Genomic DNA, 22,447 nt, shown 5'->3' on the forward strand with positions numbered 1-22,447 from the left:
CATTGCTCTTATAAACTTAGAAAGTAACTAGAGGAACAGGATTTGTTTTAATATACATTTTCTGAAGGATAAGAAGTCTGAAACTCAAATGTATATAATTATTTAGTGACTTTATTCCTGATATCCTTCCTGTGATTTGCAAGGAAAAAAGAGGAACAGGCCAAAATATGAGCCAAAAAGCTGGACGTTCTGTGAAAATCTTTACAGTTGAGAGGTATGGACATAAAGTATTAGCTATCTACTTGTAGCCATAAATTTAAAGAAATCATATCTATCTACTTGTCTTTTCTCTCTCTCTCTCTCTTTATCTGTCTATCTATCATTCTGTATGGGTGTGGTGACTATGACTGAAATACCTGAACATTGGCATCAATAAAGTTGACCAAAAAAGGTCGATAATGCAAATGTCAACAGCACACCACTTATCCACAAGGAAAATCATCTCCACATTTGAAGTAAAACCTAAAACAAGGCAAACCATAATTTTTATATGAGATGCTAGCCCCCCCCCCAACAGTGCCTCACTTATTTCCATGCTAATTATATATACTAACTCAGTGATCTCATAATCCCCAGGAAGGAGCATATTTCCCATCCCCAGAGACTGTCAGTCTCGCACATGTATTGATCCTCTACTTTCTCGACCAAATTGTGTCAACAAAACAGATGTTGACATTTGTACATTTTGACTAAAGTTACTTCACACACACACACACACACACACACACACACACACACACACACACACACACACACACACACACACACACACACACACACACACCAATTACATTTTATAATGTTATATTCTCATATCTCTCAACCTCTTAGAGTAAAAAATCTGGACAAAGCCATAAAAAAGTGGTACAAATAGGGACAATTTTGAAATATTGCTCTTACAAATTTAGAAAGTTGATAGAATAACATGTTTTGCATTACCATGAATTTTCTGAAGGGTATGAAGTCTTAAACTCAAATGTCTGTCATTATTTTCTAACTTCATTCTAATGATTTGCCAATAATTTGTCAGGAAAGCCACAATTTTATGAAAAATGGACCAAAAATATAAGCCAAAAATCTGGACATTCTGCAAAAATCTGTACAATTGAGAGGTATGTATATTCTTCATGATAAAATGCTTCTTTGGAAACTATACACTAGAAAGAAATCCAGCCACATAAGTACCCTTCTATTAATGGAAATAAGAACATGTAGTTATATATTCAGTTAGCACCACCAAGACTTGAAGAAACCACAAAAAAAAAAAAACCAGCCGTAATAAGCAAAGCCAAAGAATGTTACTGAAACAAGTACCACGTTTAGCATAGAAAAGTGGAACTGAAAAGACCACTGTTGAACTGGGAGAGTTTATTGACATCTACAGACAATTTTCAATATTATCTGTTCCTATAATTTACTAAATGTTTTTAATACACGTAATGCTGAGGTTTGACAAGAGAAAAGTACGCATGGAAGAGTGCTTTGCTTAACCCAAACTGCCATATCGCAGGCACAGAAATATTCCATGAATAAGATTCTGTGAGACATTTTGCTGTCTTGGTCCTAGGTTTGATCTAACCATATTTAGCAAGTGATTCTTTGGAACACACACTGTAAACTACATTGTGATAAATTCCTGGCAATCTAAAGGAGATGTGCATGTTAACACTGGATGCAAAGATTACATGTAGAGAATAAGTTACTTTTTCACCTGTTTGCAGTATAGTCTAAACATTTAGCAAATTATAGAAACTGGTTTCACTTGGGTAGAAGTGAAGCCAGCAATGAAGAAAGATTAAATGCAATGTTGACAGCATAAAGACAAATCTTATTATAAAACAGTAAAACAACAGAGACATCAGGATTTTCCCAGATATTTTGGAATGCCTTATTAAGCAGATCAAACAAATAAGGGGAATTATTATTTAACACTATCAGGGATAGCATTAGACATGTTACAGTAAACTAAGGATTAATGGGGCACGAACACTATACTCAAAGGCTAGATGTACTGAACTGCATGTCCTTTCCACTGCAAGATAAAAGTACAGATATTTTGGAAGAGAAACCCTCACCCAACAGAGTGATTAATTCAATAAAGCAACTGAGGATTTGCAATGGAGATTTTGTACCATAATTACTTCATACAGTAGCTGAGTTCAGGTAGTAACTGAGAAGGAGTAAGGTCACTGAAGTTCACAGGTTCATAGATGAATATTAGGCTAACTGCCCTGAAAGACCATTTAAACCTTAGCCAATAACCTATGGGTAAAAATCAAACCCTGCACCTTTCATCTATGAGGTAAAAAAAGTGCAACTATTATGTCAAACCTATGACATGATATCACAGGATAGTATGGTTGTAGAAGATCACAAGTGTATGAGGAAAAATATAATAGGTCATGTCAATTATTTACTCTGTAAAGGTATTTAAGATATATGTATGTGTAGATATATATATGTATATTTATAGAATAAAACCAGGCAACAAGTTGCTTGCAGTAAAAGGTAAACGCTCCTAATTCAGACGACAGTGTATCATAAATAAATTAACCACAAAAAGGAGCGAAATGGCTTTGCAGTAAAAAATCCAGTTCCCAATGTAAAATAACAAAAACAAAAACAGCAAACCTCTATTTCCAAAGTAAAACAGCTTTTTCAGCTCATAAAAGTAGTATGCTGCAAAGTAAAGCAAGTGTAGCTGGTTCTTCAACCCAAAAAGAATGGCTTTGCAGTAAAAAATCCAGTTCCCAATGTAAAATAACAAAAACAAAAACAGCAAACCTCTATTTCCAAAGTAAAACAGCTTTTTCAGCTCATAAAAGTAGTATGCTGCAAAGTAAAGCAAGTGTAGCTGGTTCTTCAACCCAAAAAGAATCGCACAAAAGTATAATCCAAACGAGAACTTTAATAGCTAGCTAGAGTTAAGCGCTTTCACCAAATGGCTTTTTCAAAACTTCAACAACTGCCATTAAAAACAAAGCATTTAAATATACAATGGAAGAAGTTCATTGGTGCACATGACATAGTTAATTGACTTAAACTCTAGTTCATTTACATATATACAGAAATCCTTCTAATATACTTCTAAAATACATTTAAAAAAGCTAAGGTAGTTTATTCATCATAATACAGAAGGACATAGTATAAATACACATCTATGACCTAAAACAAATGTAAAATAAGATAGTGAAATGTTATAAAAAGTTATAAAACATCCATAGTGTAGCATGAAGAGGAAAAAGGGGTAAAATACGATTAATTCAAGTGTAACTATATAAAAACTATATAAAAACTATATAAAAATGCTCCATAAAAGTCTATATAAGTCTATATGTGCAACAGGGTTCAGATATATGATAGTACATGAATTAAAAAGTAGTGCAGGTAGGTATGTGTATAAAAAGGGGGGGGGGAGGCAACTAAGTGTGTAATCTAAAAACATTTTGCTTACACAGTAAAAGGTAAAACCTGAACTCCATCAATGACACCAGGGAAAATGTCTGCTCAGAGAGGGGGGGACAATCCACCTCAGTAGACAAAGGTGATACAGGTAGGCGTGTGTATGGGAAGGGAGAAATAACTAAGTAGGGGGTCTAAAAACCCTTTTCTTACGTAGTAATGGTTTAACCTGGACTCTATCATTGACACCAGGGAATTTGTCCGCTCTAAGGCGGACAATCCATCTCAGTTCACATTCCAATAAATGTGAATCAACATCTCCGCCTCTGAGATTAGGTTCAACTTGTTGTAGTACACTAAAGTTAAAGTAATGGTCAGGTCCTGTATTTTTAACATGTCTGGCAAGTGCATTATGATCAGATGCTATCCTAATGTTGTAAACATGTTCTCTTATACGTTCTCTAAGTTGTCTGCAAGTCTTGCCTACATAAAATACCGGACAAGAGACACACTTAGCAATATATACAACATTATTGCTGGTGCAATTGGTGCCAGTATTAAAGTAAAAATTTTTTGTGTTGTCGGATGTTTAAAAGTGTCACTGTTGTCTATATATTGACATTGATTACAATTTTGACAGGATATTGTATTATGGTCAGATCTTGGTTTCTGGTAACCATGTTCTACTAAAGGGCGATGGCATAAGGTCCTTTTTAGATTGGGTTTATTCTTATAGACAAACCTTGATTTCTCTTTCAGTTTCTAATCCAAGGATTCTCTAATGAAACTTTATCTGATCCTAGATTGGACAACTCCCTTGGGTTGGAAACTGCTTCAGATGTTAAAAAGACACTAAATGCCCCTGATTATTCCTTTTCAAACATTAGCAAAACTTTGGATTCAATCTTTTTCCAATTCCTGAGGAATTCACCTTTTATGTGCTAACTGCAAATCAAAAATTTTGAATTTGAGACATAAACCATTAAGGGTTAAAACCTTTCAAATTTCCCAAACCCAATAAAAAACAAAAAAAATTTTCACCATATGACATTGAATTTTTTCCCCTTTTTTTTGGGGCACCCCGGGATCCTTTTTAAAAAGATCCCCCTAACAATTTCATATAAATTAAGGTTTGACCATTCGTTTATTTCCCAACAAAAAACGCCAAATCTTTCTGCAACCCTAAATCATTAAAGTTGGTCACTGCAAATGTCACCGGGCCCCCGAGGATCTGCAAAAAACCCCAACTTTTAAACCAATCTTAGTTATAATCAGAACCTTTAAAAAGTTAAAAATTTAAGAAAAACCCCTAATGGGGATTTTTTATTGGATTTCCTTAAATTTGTGCCCAAAACCAAAACATAATACTAATGAAACAAAAAAAACACCGGGGACTATATTTACTTCTCATACTTGAATTGGCAATTCTCATCACACTTCCCGATTAGTTTTCTCTATTTATAACTCATTATATATTTAAAAGCCTTTTAACCCCCTTTTCCACAAATTCGTTTATATTTTATTATAATTTCTGGATAAATGTTCATTCCTCCAAACATAAATCATAACCTGAGTCAATTTTCCTTTGTTTCCAAGATCACCCTATTGGAAAATTTTTCCATATATAAACTGTCTTTTTTGGGATCATGAGGTTACAAATTTTAATTATAATTTAAAATATTAGTCAAAAAAGTTTTTTTGTAGGTCATAGAGGTTAAGAATCCCTACAAATTTTTACTGGTAAACTATTGTTTCTAAGAGTTTAAAATAAAAAAAAAACCCTTTGGGACTTTTGGATTTAAAGGGAAAAATGCACGAAGCAAAGAACAAATGAAATTTTGAATTTACTCCATTTAATAATATTTTAAGGAACATGGGATGATAATACTGCCTTCAAATTTTTGTCTGTAATTTTGCCAGAAGTACAAAAACTTTCTGTGACATAAATATACCTTTCAACCTGTTAATGCAAAAAATATGGATAAAGTTTGACAAAATGGGGGTACAAATAGGGACATATTTTAAACATTGCTTTTATAAACTTAGAAAGTAGCTAGAGGAACAGGATTTTTTTAATATACATTTTCTGAAGGACAAGAAGTCTGAAACTCAAATGTATATAATTATTTAGTGACTTTATTCCTGATATCCTTCCTGTGATTTGCAAGGAAAAAAGAGGAACAGGCCAAAATATGAGCCAAAAAGCTGGACATTCTGTGCAAATCTTTACAGTTGAGAGGTATGGACATAAAGTATTAGCTATCTACTTGTAGCCATAAATTTAAAGAAATATCTATCTACTTGTCTTTTCTCTCTCTCTCTTTATCTGTCTATATATCATTCTGTATGGGTATGGTGACTATGACTAAAATACCTGAACATCGGCATCAATAAAGTTGACCAAAAAAGGTTGATAATGCAAATGTCAACAGCACACCACTTATCCACAAGGAAAATCATCTCCACATTTGAAGTAAAACCTAAAACAAGGCAAACCATAATTTTTATATGAGATGCTAGCCCCCCTCCCACAGTGCCTCACTTATTTCCATGCTAATTATATATACTAACTCAGTGATCTCATAATCCCCAGGAAGGAGCATATTTCCCAACCCCAGAGACTGTCAGTCTCGCACATGTATCGATCCTCTACTTTCTCGACCAAATTGTGTCAACAAAACAGATGCTGATATTTGTACAATTTGACTAAAGTTACTGCTCCCATATACACACACACACACACACACACACACACACACACACACACATACACACACACACACACACACACAGTGCATACTCACACAAACACACACACACTCACACACACACACACACACACACACACACACACACACACACACACACACCAATTATATTTTATAATGTTATATTCTCATATCTCTCAACCTCTTAGAGTAATAAATCTGGACAAAGCCATAAAAAAGTGGTACAAATAGGGACAATTTTGAAATATTGCTCTTACAAACTTAGAAAGTTGATAGAATAACATGTTTTGCATTACCATGAATTTTCTGAAGGGTATGAAGTCTTAAACTCAAATGTCTGTCATTATTTTCTAACTTCATTCTAATGATTTGCCAATAATTTGTCAGAAAGCCACAATTTTATGAAAAATGGACCAAAAATATAAGCCAAAAATCTGGACATTCTGCAAAAATCTGTTTAATTGAGAGGTATGTATATTCATCATGATAAAATGCTTCTTTGGAAACTATATACTAGAAAGAAATCCAGCCACATAAGTACCCTTCTATTAATGGAAATAAGAACATGTAGTTATATATTCAGTTAGCACCACCAAGACTTGAAGAAACCACAAAAAAAAAAAAACAGCCGTAATAAGCAACGCCAAAGAATGTTACTGAAACAAGTACCACGTTTAGCATAGAAAAGTGGAACTGAAAAGAGCACTGTTGAACTGGGAGAGTTTATTGACACCTACAGGCAATTTTCAATATTATCTGTTCCTATAATTTACTAAATGTTTTAATACACGTAATGCTGAGGTTTGACAAGAGTAAAGTACGCATGGAAGAGTGCTTTGCTTAACCCAAACTGCCATATCGCAGGCACAGAAATATTTCATGAATAAGATTCTGTGAGACATTTTGCTGTCTTGGTCCTAGGTTTGATCTAACCATATTTAGCAAGTGATTCTTTGGAACACACACTGTAAACTACATTGTGGTAAATTCCTGGCAATCTAAAGGAGATGTGCATGTTAACACTGGATGCAAAGATTACATGTAGAGAATAAGTTAGTTTTTCACCTGTTTGCAGTATAGTCTAAACATTTAGCAAATTATAGAAACTGGTTTCACTTGGGTAGAAGTGAAGCCAGCAATGAAGAAAGATTAAATGAAATGTTGACAGCATAAAGACAAATCTTATTATAAAACAGTAAAACAACAGAGACATCAGGATTTTCCCAGATATTTTGGAATGCCTTATTAAGCAGATCAAACAAATAAGGGGAATTATTATTTAACACTATCAGGGATAGCATTAGACATGTTACAGTAAACTAAGGATTAATGGGGCACGAACACTATACTCAAAGGCTAGATGTACTGAACTGCATGTCCTTTCCACTGCAAGATAAAAGTACAGATATTTTGGAAGAGAAACCCTCGCCCAACAGAGTGATTAATTCAATAAAGCAACTGAGGATTTGCAATGGAGATTTTGTACCATAATTACTCCATACAGTAGCTGAGTTCAGGTAGTAACTGAGAAGGGGTAAGGTCACTGAAGTTCACAGGTTCATAGATGAATAGTAGGCTAACTGCCCTGAAAGACCATTTAAACCTTAGCCAATAACCTATGGGTAAAAATCAAACCCTGCACCTTTCATCTATGAGGTAAAAAAAATGCAACTGTTATGTCAAACCTATGACATGATATCACAGGATAGTATGGTTGTAGAAGATCACAAGTCTATGAGGAAAAATATAATAGGTCATGTCAATTACTTACTCTGTAAAGGTATTTAAGATATATGTATGTGTAGATATATATATGTATATTTATATATATATATATATATATATATATATATATATATGTGTGTGTGTGTGAGTGTATACAGCGTGTGTGTGTGTGTATATATATATATATATATATATATATATATATATATATATATATATGGATTCACTTCATGATCTCGGAATACTGAAATCTCGAATTTCAGTTTTTCGAGACCATGAAATCGAATCCACACAACACCGAAACACCAAAACCGCGAAGTCCAAAATTGCGAAATTCAAAACACCTAAACACAGCACACACCAGACCACACATATACCACAACACCCACATCACAACATAAACAAACAAAACAACACACATCCATAAACCTACAACATAAATAAGCAGGGGGGCAGCCCCTGCACTTATGGGGCTGCTACACCCCTACTTATATATACTAACTCCGAGATTGCACCAACAGTAAGCAAAAGCAAACACACACACACACACACACACACACACACACACACACACACACACACACACACACACACACACACACACACATTCTACAGTCTCTCACACACACACATTTCAGCACATTTCAGTATTTTGAGATTATAAAGTGTTTCCATATATATATATATATATATATATATATATATATATATATATATATATATACACATGTATATATATATATATATGTATGTGTGTGTGCGCGCATGTGTGTGTATATATATATATACATATAAATATATATATATATATATATATATATATATATATATATATATATATTTATGGGTCTACTTCACTTCACCTAAAACTCATTTGACTGACAGCGATTTCAGAGAGATCAAATCACCTAAAGTTCACTTCACCTAAAACTCATTTCACTGACAATAAGTACTGGCAGTGTGTAGAGTACTGTAAGGCAAGTAAAAGGTATATGTCCTTTCCTCCACTGTAGTGTTATCCTGGAGTTAGTATATATAGTTAGGGGTGTGTGTCAGGCGTAGCCCCCCAACTAGATTAGTTTTATATTGTCCGGTTTGGTTTTATATTGTTTGGTAAAACCAAACTGGAAGGGGGCTACACCACCCACACCCCCCCAGTGTGAGGAGCTGTGCCCCCCCAACTATATATATTAACTCCAGGATCGCACTGCAGTGATGAAAAGGACATATACCTTTTACTTGCCTTAAAGTACTCTACACACTGCCAGTACTAATTGTCAGTGAAATTAGTTTTACGTGAAATGAACTTTAGGTGATTTGGTCTCTCGGAAATAAATGTCAGTGAAATGAGTTTTAGGTGAAGTGAAGTAGATATATATATATATATATATATATATATATATATATATATATATATATATATGTGTGTGTGTGTGTGTGTGTGTGTGTGTGTCCCATGTGTGTGTGTGTGTGTGTGTGTGTGTGTGTGTGTGTGTGTGTGTGTGTGTGTGTGTGTCTCTCTCTACATATATATATATATCTACAGTGTCTATCTATATTTAGAGAGAGAAATAAAAAAAAAATATAATATATATATATATATATATATATATATATATATATATATATATATGGGGCTACTTCACTCTATTAAATTTTCACATAACTGAAAATCAGTCGCACAACACTGAAGCTTTACATTGCTGAAATTCAAACAATGAAAGACCAGCTACTCCAAGTCAAGACATTGCAGAGGAGCAAGTCCCCTGCACCCCAAACCTCCTGCAAATTATATATACTAACTCTGAGATTGTACTATAGTGAAGAAAGGGGTAAATTTCACGATCCTCACTGTACCGTGATCTCCATTCAGAAGCTCTGAGTGGTGTGTGACGTGAACAACTGTGGTGCATATTAAAGTTATTTTACAATATTTTGTTCAAGGAAGAAATGAGTTGTGTCTGACAAAATTTCAGTTTTCATTAAGCTAAGAAAAGAAATGCTTGCTACGATACATAAATCATATCAGAGAAAAGTGCCCTCCTCCTTGCATCTCTCAGAAAGACAGGAATGAATGCATAAAATGGTCAGATTCATATTTCAAGAAGCTGTCAAGCACATATTTATTTATTTATTTATTTATTTACATTTGTTGACTGGGCTAGTCTAACTGGATATATGTCCATTTTTAGTAGAGGCCCAGGGAGAAAAGCTCCAACCAGTAGCAGAGACAAGTTTACAATATACAGTAAAAAATTACATCTATTTAAAAACGCATTGTTTAATTTGAGGATGAGATACTTATAAAAAAATTCCAAAAATATCACTGACAATAAGTACTGGCAGTGTGTAGAGTACTGTAAGGCAAGTAAAAGGTATATGTCCTTTCCCCCACTGTAGTATTATACTGGAGTTAGTATATATAGTTAGGGGTGTGTGGGAGGCATAGTCCCCCAACTAGATTAGTTTTATATTGTCCGGTTTGGTTTTATATTGTTTGGTAAAACCAAACTGAAAGGGGGCTACACCACCCCCCCCCCCAGTGTGAGGAGCTGAGCCCCCCCAACTATATATACTAACTCCAGGATCGCACTGCAGTGGTGAAAAGGACATAGTACTTTTACTTGCCTTAAAGTACTCTACACACTGCCAGTACTAATTGTCAGTGAAATGAGTTTTAGGTGAAGTGAACTTTAGGTAAAGTGAACTTTAGGTGATTTGGTCTCTCGGAAATAAATGTCAGTGAAATGAGTTTTAGGTGAAGTGAAGTAGATATATATATATATATATATATATATATATATATATATATGTGTGTGTGTGTGTGTGTGTGTGCGTCTGCATGCACGTGTGTGTGTGTGTCTCTCTCTCTACATATATATATCTATAGTGTCTACCTATATTTAGAGAGAGAAATAAAAAAAATATAATATATATATATATATATATATATATATATATATATATATATATATATATATATATATGTATGGGGCTACTTCACTCTACTGAATTTTCACATAACTGAAAATCAGTCGCACAACACTGAAGCTTTACATTGCTGAAATTCAGAACAATGAAAGACCAGCTACTCCAAGTGAAGACATTGCAGGGGAGCAAGTCCCCTGCACCCCACACCTCCTGCAAATTATATATACTAACTCTGAGATTGTACTATAGTGAAGAAAGTGGTAAATTTCACGATCCTCACTGTACCGTGATCTCCATTCAGAAGCTCTGAGTGGTGTGTGACGTGAACAACTGTGGTGCATATTAAAGTTATTTTACAACATTTTGTTCAAGGAAGAAATGAGTTGTGTCTGACAAATTTCAGTTTTCATTAAGCTAAGAAAAGAAATGCTTGCTACGATACATAAATCATATCAGAGAAAAGTGTCCTCCTCCTTGCATCTCTCAGAAAGACAGGAATGAATGCATAAAATGGTCAGATTCATATTTCAAGAAGCTGTCAAGCACATATTTATTTATTTATTTATTTATTTACATTTGTTGACTGGGCTAGTCTAACTGGATATATGTCCATTTTTAGTAGAGGCCCAGGGAGAAAAGCTCCAACCAGTAGCAGAGACAAGTTTACAATATACAGTAAAAAATTACATCTATTTAAAAACACATTGTTTAATTTGAGGATGAGATACTTATAAAAAAAAGAATTCCAAAAAATATCACTGACAATAAGTACTGGCAGTGTGTAGAGTACTGTAAGGCAAGTAAAAGGTATATGTCCTTTCCCCCACTGTAGTGTTATCCTGGAGTTAGTATATATAGTTAGGGGTGTGTGGGAGGCGTAGCCCCCCAACTAGATTAGTTTTATATTGTCTGGTTTGGTTTTATATTGTTTGGTAAAACCAAACTGGAAGGGGGCTACACCACCTACACCCCCCCAGTGTGAGGGGCATATACATGCCTCCTCACCCTACAATCTAAAGACAGCCACTTTCTGTTTACCACTTTGATGTCACACTTGGATGAGTCTGAAAGAACAAATGGAACACAGTACCATAGTTCAAGCTGTTGCTGTCAGAAATATATAACAGCATGTTTCTTTACCCCTGAAAATAGCCACCTGTATAACCATCTGACATTTGAATGTGAGGAAAGTGAAAGAGAAAGATAACAGTAATTGATTCCAACTTGTTACTTTGAAATAGTAAACTGCCCCTAGGTAAGCTACAGTGGCATCTTTGCAAAACTGAGATTTGTGAGGAAAGTAAAAGAAATAATTATCACACTATCCACAGCCCCCACACAAATTATAGTGACACGCTTGGCACATGTCTATGCAAGGCGAGTATTAAATTAGTTGATGTTCAAGACAGAAGCCACTACTCAGCTGTTTGTGTCAAAGTCTACATATGCAGATGACTATAAGCTCTGCCAGTACAATACACCTGTGAGGTAAGCAATAAGATAGTGTATCTGATAAAACTACAGCTAAAACCCAGTGCATCTTTCTTGAGCATAATATGTCGGTTGTAGTACCTGTTAGTCTATTCAGTCTTACTTTGTATGGCTAATATGTATACTCTGTTGAGCTTGGACCTGTGTCCCCCCACTAATTGTGGCTATGACCTGAATTCCTGCTGTGAGGGGTTGACAAGTATATTAGCCATAAGTCTCAATCAATGAAGTGCGAATGTCAACAAAACAGTGACCTAGCCATAGTACATCAGGGATAGTAAGGGATACCGTTACAATGTCAAGACTTATTTCTGTGTGACATTGACAGACTGAGAGGAAATAAACTACAGTACATCATGTGATATTACAGCTGTGTACACCCTTACTTACTGTCAGTATGTCTAACTCATAATCCACTAGGTTTACTACAACAGCCGACCATTGTATGAGGGAGTAACAGGGGCAGATCTGTGAATTGATTCAAAGCAGTAACATTTGAGAGGGATGCCTGTAGCTGTTGGACAGCAGGCTGTCACCAACATGTCAGTAGCATACATGTACTAAAGGCCTACTATTGTAATCCCTATTCCCCATGCATCCATCCTCCCATCTGCATCTCATTATATGGGGACATGTATTACATATCCTATTTTGACCAGAACCTTCTGCAAACAGCTTGCAAAACCATTGTGTGTCTGAATAAAGCAACATACAGACCTGTTCCTAATAAGCAGTTGATTGCCTTTTGTAGGTAACGCTCATTAACAGGTAATTGCCTCTGCACCAATCTGTGGCTCAGACTTCCTAATTTCATCCAAAAACAGATGGGTTGCACTTTCATTTGCCAATGACATGGCACCCCAGTGTAATAATTAAGGGCTTCATGTAGGACTTGACCCCTTTCTTGGTCTTTGAGATGGACATTATTGAGGTGTGGAGACTACAGAATCACAGAGGGAAGGTACAAATACTGCCCACTGCTGAGATTTATGAGGTATGTCCACAGTTTTGCATGATATGTTTGGCCATTGCCCATTGACATTGTGATTATCTGGCAGTTCAGTGATAAACATTGTGGGTTGTGGTCAGTAAGGAGAGAGAGAGAGAGACGTGAGTGTTAGAAGTCATATCCATTAGAATATGCATGCTGATGCAGTAGCTGCTATGCTATAAGCTCACTATCTTTGTAGGGGCAAACTGTGAAACATGTCCCTGTCACTGTACCTTCCCCCCCACCCTGTATGTATGGTTTTGTTTTGATCCCCAGTTCTAGGGAGTTGTGAGGTTTGGTAGGTCTGTAGCAGCTAGCAGCACATACAGCTGCATATGTTCCAGGCCTAGGACACATAGGGGAAGTGTGAACACTTTGGAGGACAGCAAGCTGTACATGTATCTGAGGCAGCCGTGTCAGCTCTGTCATTACAGCAGAGCCAAGGTAAGGGTACCTTTACAGTCCACTCGAGGCATGTCTTAAGGTACATCTGTTATGTAACAATGTCAATCAGAGTAGTAGGCAACATTTAGTCAGGCTATATGAATATGTGCAGTTTGACCCTACCTACAGGCCTTTGACTTGCAAACATGAGTAGCAGTTAATTCAGTAGCAGCAACCTGTGTGGGTTAAAATTTTATGACTCGGTCATTACTTGCTGTGTTCACAACAATATAATTGAAGTGTAACACACTGGATTCGAGCCCAGGACTGTGGGTGACAAAATGTACTGCATGCAAGCTACTTTAATTCAGCTACTGAGTCAGTGCTGCAGCAGGTGTATTTGCAAGATATATGCATATACATACAGTCTGTGACACACATTTTCTACATCCATTATTATGTGCATGGCTTTCAAAAGCAGTTGTTCTGCAGCAGGGTCCCAGTTGTACACATGTACTTTGGCATTGCTGCCTTAGCAGGTGTGTTTAATGATGTTGCTGATAAAATGGTACATTTACTTGCTATCCCAGGCATCACGTTTATCCATTATTATTTATTTGGCTGTGTGCTGGTGTACTGTTTTCATCAGAGTCCCAGGGGCACTCCCATTTTTCCCATTAGATGTACTTGCAGTCTTTCAGTGGCGATCAGTATATTTTGCTGGAAACACCCATTTTAATTAAAAGCTAAATGGCCTAGTGGGCTATTGTGCTATGCTGTAGTTGACAGGGGCCTGTGTTTGAGGTGTGGCAGGGCTTATTATTTTGTAGTTATGCGTAAAACTGTGAGAAACACATAAGATCATTAAGTCACATTAAAGCACATTTGTGAGGCATGCCGCTAAGCTCAGTGAAAACCTGAGCTAAAAATTGAAAAAGACAAGAAAAAGGGGATAATATGATAGTGGCAAAATGGGGTAAGCAGGGGGAAAAACATACTGAAAGGCAGGTAGCGATGTGCAAGAAGGGTGTAAGAAAGGACCATAGCTTTCCATTTCTTGTAAGCAACAGCTGTGCATTTTTACACATTTTGTACATGGATTTGGACCCTCAAACCCCAGAGAGAGGGGTCAGGACAACATAAACGTGTTGTCAAGCCAATTGGTCCAAATTAGTAGTGGCCAGTGAACACGTGCAACATGGAGAGCTATGTATGGGGCAATACTTTTTTTGCAGGGCAGGTACCCTTTTATTTATTTATTTTTTTTAAGGAGAGTGGAATGTTGGGGAAGGGATATAGGTATGTGTGGGGAGGTAAGTTTGGTAGGAGAGGATGCAATTGCAGACAGACAAGACAGACAAGGCAGCAAACAGGGGCAGTGTATGACACATGATGGGTGTAAACACCTTGCATGGGGAGGGTGTTGTGGAATCTGAGAAGCATGAGCCTCCAGATGGCAGCAGCCTGACTGAAGTCCCCACCAAAGGGCAGTCAACACTGCTCCAAAGGTGGCTGTGCTGGAGGCCGGGCACCAGGGTCAGCAGGCCCCTCCAGGTTGTTGAATCTGCCCTCAGTCCTGCAAACATTGTTCATAGCTCCTATGAACTGTCCTGTGCACCATGGTCAGTAGTTGATCTTGGGTGACTGGCACCCCTCCGTCACAGCTCCCGGTGTGAAGAGGCCCCGTGACCTCAGGTGGTTCCACCCAAAGGTGGTGCAGAGCCAGCAGAGGGGGTACCACTGGCCTGGGCCCCAGATGCTCTGGTACCTGGTGCCATGGCTGGCTGAGGTAGGGTAGGTGGATCAACAGGAACCAGCCTACCCTGTCATGCTGAGTTGATAGAGGTATAGCAATGTGTATAGGTTAGTTATGAACAACAAAATTTGTTAGTAATAGTAGCATGCCAGGACAATGGAAATAACCACATTTCAATGCATATTATGTGGAACACAACAATAAATAACATAACAGCCAGTATATTAACAGCATGCCAGCAACAGTTTCAGCATAAGGCTAACAACTTGGGTAATTCAACATGATATGTTAATATGCAACCATTATAATACGTAACAATAGTTAAACACATGCCCCAAAATAAAGTTTAATGTAACAACAGATGTTAATAGCAAACCATAACCAATGGATAGCAATAATAAATAAATGAAGATAAGGAGTGGGGAGAGAAAGAAATAAACAGTTAATTAATACCATTATAGTCTAATTCATGGATAACAGTCCTGCTATCTACTCTACAGGTCTGTCCTTTCTTTATGTTTACAAGTGGACTATAGCTGTTGTAGCATGTACATACCTCTCAAGCTATCCACATGGGGCAGTATGGGCCAAGCCGTAACAACTGCAGGTAGTAATCTACACAGAACATTTGCACATCGGGTGGACCTATATAACTACCAAGGTGTATTGTGGGCTGATGAAGTGATACATTCCTAGTTAGATACTCATGTCAATGTTAAATGTGTGATAGAGGGATTACGCACTAGTAATTACATTCCATGACAGCATGACAGTTGAGAGACATGTATGTATACAGTACAAAAACTATACTACTATCATGCCTTGCTTGACAGGCATGGGGATAAAACCCAATAGCAGTGACTGCAGATGACATCTGCATTGAAAATATTAACTGACTGCAACAACCTTTAACAGACACTCCAGGCATACAGCCATACCAATTATTACACATTTTATTTATTTTATTTTATTTTATTTTATTAGTATTGTATTTATTTCCTTTGTTTTATGCTGTATATTCACATACCTGCTAATGATTTTACAGTCTGTGACATCTAAACACACAGTTATTTACCCAGACTATGGCCTATCTCACCCATTTTCCTGTAGTTCCTGTGGAGAGAAAATCTGTAATCATTTTGTGACTGCTACTGTAATATAAAGTGCCACAGAACACTGAATTCGAACCCTGGTCTGTGTGTGGCAAAATATACTTCAGACAGAGCATTTAACAAACTGAGCTACAGAGTTACTGCTGCTTGCTTACTGCCTGATATTTGCCTAGAGCTCACCTGGAACCAATATATGACCTGGTATTAGTAGCACAACTTTATAGTAGACTGCAGTGACAGTTGAACACACAGGCATGAAATTCAAGAATGACAGAGATACTAGGTAACCTATACATTATTACAGAGAATGCAGGTGCACACAGTATATTGTTAGTGGGTTGAAATATCTGTGAAGTCTACAAACCATATCAGATTATTGGGTTGGCTAGCTCACCCATATACATTTGCAGACATTATATTTGCAGTCTACAGCTATTACACTATTATACTTGCCTGCAGCACCATACCTCAGAGCATGAATGCATACAGCTGAAATGCAGTGATTAAAACAAGACAATTCTGATATACACAATATATCTTGGGGTTATTGTCATTGCTTCATGTGTTATTACAGAGCAGGTGTCATAATTCATTTCTTGTAAAACAGCTCTGAATCTACACGTATTGCACAACACTCTTTATTAGATATACCTTGAGGCAGAAACTGGTATAGTTTCATGTATTTATTGGACAACAGTTGTAATGCAGATGTTGCAATACAGCTGTAATTCCACAGTTATTTCAGTAGACACTTTATTTCATTTATTTTAGCAAAGTTAATACTTTACTCATCCCTGCTTATTGCACTACAGTTGGCAGTGGTCACTTATTGAAGTACAGGTCTACATCCACATTCGTTGCAATACGATCTTTACTGTATATACCTAATGGCAGGTAATGCTTTACTCTTTTTTGCTTATCTGACTGTAGATTGCAAAATACAACTGTACTCACCACACTGACTGTGCAACTTGGACATGTGCCAGGCATGTGCCTCAACATTGCGAGCTTTCTTGTCTGCAGTTGTTGGGAGAGAAGACCACCATTATGCATACCAGTTTAGCAGACATTCAGATTATATGTTAGTGGTACACAGGTTATTGTACTTAGACACACTTGGGATATCCCCTGCCTGAAACCCTTGGACCCAGGTGTCCAAAACATCCTCCTTACATGGTCTTAGGTTGTCGTAGTTGTGATGACACTGCTTATTTTTGCAGGGGATACCAGTTGCCTTGGTGAGGTCCCTTGCCAGCCAGTCCCAGGCCTCCGCCTTGCACTCTGATCCCTGGTAACCTCCCTCCAGTAGCCGAACTTCATGGTTTTTAATAAGGAGTCTGACCATGACCTGGACTCCAGGATGCTGAATGCTGTGTCCAAAAGTGTAAACCCTCTCCAATGCCTGTCATATTGTATTCATCAGAGAAAGCACTCCAATGGATTATGCTGTATTCCCACATGTTGAGCTTAATATTGCCTATTTTCTCACCTCTGCACACCATTGGGCAATTTTTAAAAATGCAGTGCATCACTTGGCACTGTGCAAACCAGTGCAGCTGAGCTGAGCAGTGCCTAAATTGGCAGTGCTTAGCAATGCTTAGTAGTGCAAACCAACTAAGCACAACCAAGCAATGCCAAACACTGCCAAGTAGTGCATAAACAGAGATTGTTTAAGCAGTGCTTAGAAGGTCTTAGCAGAGCTTAGCTGAGTGCAGCAGATCAGGACTGAAAAATAGTCACAATAATTTGTCTTTAGAAAATAAATGCTTAATTTCTCTTCCATGTACTCAAACCCTGCACCTACGGCCACAACTCTAACCACTTTGCTACATGGATATGTTGAATGCTGCTACACTTTTACATATACCTCTGAGCTCATTTTAAGCACAGATAAGCACCACGCCGCACCCCGCAAACCTGCTAACCTATGCTTAAACTTGACCTTTGAATCACAAATTAAATGCATCCAGTTTCTATTTTTAGATGTCTGGCACATGTCAGTTGCTGTACTTTGTGCCACACTGCGCAAACTTGAAAAAAACTTAGATACATTGATATAATGCACATGGACAGTGTAGGGGGTGTGTTACTCATCTACAGACACAGTTAGTCAAACATTCCTTACACTGATGCAATAGCCATGTTCCACGGCTCTCCCTCAGCAATGCACCATCATTAATATGCATGGTGCACCACTGAGGGGGAACCACGTATATGTACACGTAACTTCTGTGTAGGCTGTACACTATGCCTACATGGATTTTATTAAATCTGGGGATACACTTTTCAGTCCTGGATCAGTTCCATCATTAAATGCTCAGTTGTTAAAACACTTCCTCCACTGATTGTAGACTATATAATGGCTGCTGCTCTAGTTCTGAAGTAAAATGTTATTTTGGCACCTACAAGACTTGGTTTGCTATGGCAGGCTTTTATGACCTTGAGCACATGCTCTAACTTTGGAAGTTGTTCAGGGGTATACTATTAATGTAGATCATACAGGAAAAAGGGAAGGGAGTCTCTAGGGGAGTGAAATGTTGGCAATGATAGAAGGTATTACAAGTCATATGTATTGGAAACAGGAAGATGTAGTCTGTCTTGATTCAGGGTAGGGGAGTGAGTTAATATTTAAAGCAGATGTTTTGAATCCTTCAGCATCTTGGTGCTGGTAAATCTCTGCAATGTTTATAAAGTCTTGATAAATAAGCTCACACATTTTTCTAATGGTTTGCACAACCTTCCCTCATTCAGTATTCTTTACTCTGAAACCTCATAAGGTAATTTTATTCTTTCTTTCTTATAACCCAAAATCAAAATATTTAATAAATGTTCTATTTCTGACCTAGTCGAAGAAGATGGAGCTTGTCATAAAATGTTTTTGCTTCTCTTCCTTCAGAATGATTAACATTAATTTAAGGCCCTTTGTGTGGTCTAGCAAAGCAATGTTATATACATCTTTGACCTGTAACAGTCCCTGGGACAACTTATTGTTACTTATATCATTTTTTTTCTACCACTGTTTACTAAACATAGGATTGACTCATCTAATGCTCGATTCTAAATTTGTACAGAACCGACTATATCCGCTACTACTGTATCTCTGGCCAAGAAACTCACATCCTGGAATAAATCCTGTCAAATAAATTGCAATGCACTTTGCCTTAGTGCCAGAGGGTCAACTCCACTCATACTTGCTAAAATGAATTGTTATCAGAAAAAAAGACTCTGAATGTCTTTGTATTCCTGCATGTTTTGGTTCAATTAACCAGATCTTCACAACTAATCTGCTCAGTTTGCAGTCTTATAATCCACAGACAACTATATATAGCCTTGCAGTTGTCCATGAATTACAGTCTGCATGCCAAAAAGTGGAAAAAAGTGAACATGTTTCTTCACTGCTGCATGCATTTTCCAAACACCTCTCTTCTACTCTCCCTCAAAGCCTGTATAGTGGGTGTGAGGCCAGATTAAAACAAATTAAAATCTTTATCAATTACCAAAAGAGTCTACAGTCCACATAACACGACTTCATTAGCCTTTAGTTAAGGAAAAACTTGTTATCATGATGTTAGGCATAAACATCCCCAACCTATCTCTTGTATTTTGTAACATGTCTGTCAAACCAACAAAAGCTAGTACAATCTTGTATATACTAAATATAAGCAGGTAAGTAAATAATAACTCATATTTATCTCCTTAAAAATTCAAACATCTTTTAGTTATAGTAACATTTTTTTGTCAAACAAGCTTTTTTACAATTCATTAAATATTTTTACCAATGACATAATGCCCGGCCTAGGTTAAAAAGTAGCACTGCAGAGATCAGGTGACCAGGGTGACCGATCATTGCAAACTGTGGAGTTTAAAGAGCTGATGCTTCTAATCTCTTGAATTCAGTTCTTTTCAGTTTTTTTACATACTGGCAGCTGAACAACTGATACTGTAACTCTCAACATCTTTGCTGAAGAATTCTGTTTGTTCAGTAAAAAAAATACAAATATAAAGTCTCAAAAAAGGAACACATTTTATATATACTCCAATTCATTTAAATCAATGCAATGCCGAACGACACAATATACATCGGGCATCATATCAATAAAAATGTATCAATAATGTATTATATCTCAAAAGCAAAAACATAAAATATATCACAGAGCATTCAGACACTTAGATCTTCTAGGAATCTGGTGGCCCCAACTCCTAAACTGTATAAATGGATACAGGAGGCTTAATCATCATCTCCTTGTGTGGGGACCCCAAAAGCTGTTTTTGGTTGAGAAACATCCCTGCTGCATGCTTTGTGTGTGTGGGTGAGAGGTGGGGTATTGTGTAGTTATCATTTCCTTAACTTTTCTAACAAACCTCATTTATAATCTGCTTTCATCAATCTACACCAGGAGAGGTTGCATAGGCAGTGACTTTTTTTTTGGGAGGGAGGGAGGCAGGCAGTATTCCCATACATGTTCTATGTATCCTCACAAATACACTTCTTCTTCATTGAAAAAAAAAAAAAGACTGAAATTCTTTTTTCTTAAATGGTTATTACTGTTGTCTTGGTCAAAGAAAGTATTTGAAAAAGATGAAGAAAACTAAAGCTGAACAGCAACATTGAATTTCTTTCCTTAATCATCATTTGGCATAAACATTGCAGATATTTACTTCAGCTCCTAGGGCAGAGGTGAGTGGGCAACCCTACTGGCGAAGCACCACAAGTGACACATTAGCCATGATAAAGTGACAAATTTAAAGTCTGTTTCAATGCTAAAATGATTTGAATGCCACTGCAAATGTTCTTTAAGTTCAATGGGTCATGCCTGTGCAGAGCATGCAAACCCTTCTACAAACAGATTAAGCTGCCTGAACTTTGTTACAGGATTTCCAATTGAGCAGTGCTTCTTTCTGTGTGTAACTCTCTACTATGAATAACACAATCTTACTTTGTCTGCATTATATCATGCAGTGACTATATGGGACATTTATGCTGACATTATCCTTTAGGTGTTAACAGGAACATTGTTTTCTATTTCTGCTGGTGTATTGATCCTCCAGCATTCTGCTGTACATTAAGAATTGGGGTAGATCCTGGAAGGTTATATGAAAAAAATAGGTGCATATACTATGAAGCCAAAGATGGAAACAGAGTAAATAAAAAAGGAATAAACAAAAACCTTGTCAAACACTGTATATTAAGCATAGTCACATGTTAAGATAAACAGCACATTTGATAGCATTTTATGTGCAGTGATGGCTTTAGTAATGGATCAGTCAACAGTAATAAGGAGCAGAAATACTTCCAGTGCTTAGCTTTATAACCTTTGAGATTTTTTATTTACTGGCCATAAATTTAGACTTCCCTAAATTTTCTGCATTCTTGTCATGTTAAAGGATGAATATTTTGTAAGATTTTGCAGGTTTCTGTTTCATTAAGACTTTGCTTTTTCTGTACTGCATTTGGCGTGTGAGTCATTGTTGTGTTAAATATTATATATCTTTTTAACAAGTATTAGGAGTACTTTTTTTTTGAATTTCTGTGTTCAGATAATATTCTTCCTTTTTAAAAAGCAATTCATCACATTTTGTTTGTGCTTCTGTTTGATATTACTCCAGTGTTTTTTTTTTTTTTTTTAAAGCAGCAGTGCTTAATATTTTTTTTTTTTTATTTATAGCAACAATAATGAGTGACCAGTATACTTTGATTGCAGGTTATTCAAGGCATGGCTGCCTCCAGTCCTGCACTGAAGTGTTACTTTTCTGTGTTGGTATTATGCAGGAGAGGCATCGTTTGAGCTGGTGGTGCAACATACTTGGCACCATCCAGAAACACTGTCCTTGTGTCTTTTCTTTTTCTTTATAAATTGCCTCTGAATATTTCTGAGACTTTCACTATGCACTGAAGTGTAAAAAGCATATGCATTACCTGAAGTAT

The sequence above is a fragment of the Protopterus annectens genome, chromosome 3.part0 (assembly GCF_019279795.1).
Source record: "Protopterus annectens isolate FY-2018-M chromosome 3.part0, PAN1.0, whole genome shotgun sequence".
In the NCBI taxonomy this organism is placed as follows: domain Eukaryota; kingdom Metazoa; phylum Chordata; order Ceratodontiformes; family Protopteridae; genus Protopterus; species Protopterus annectens.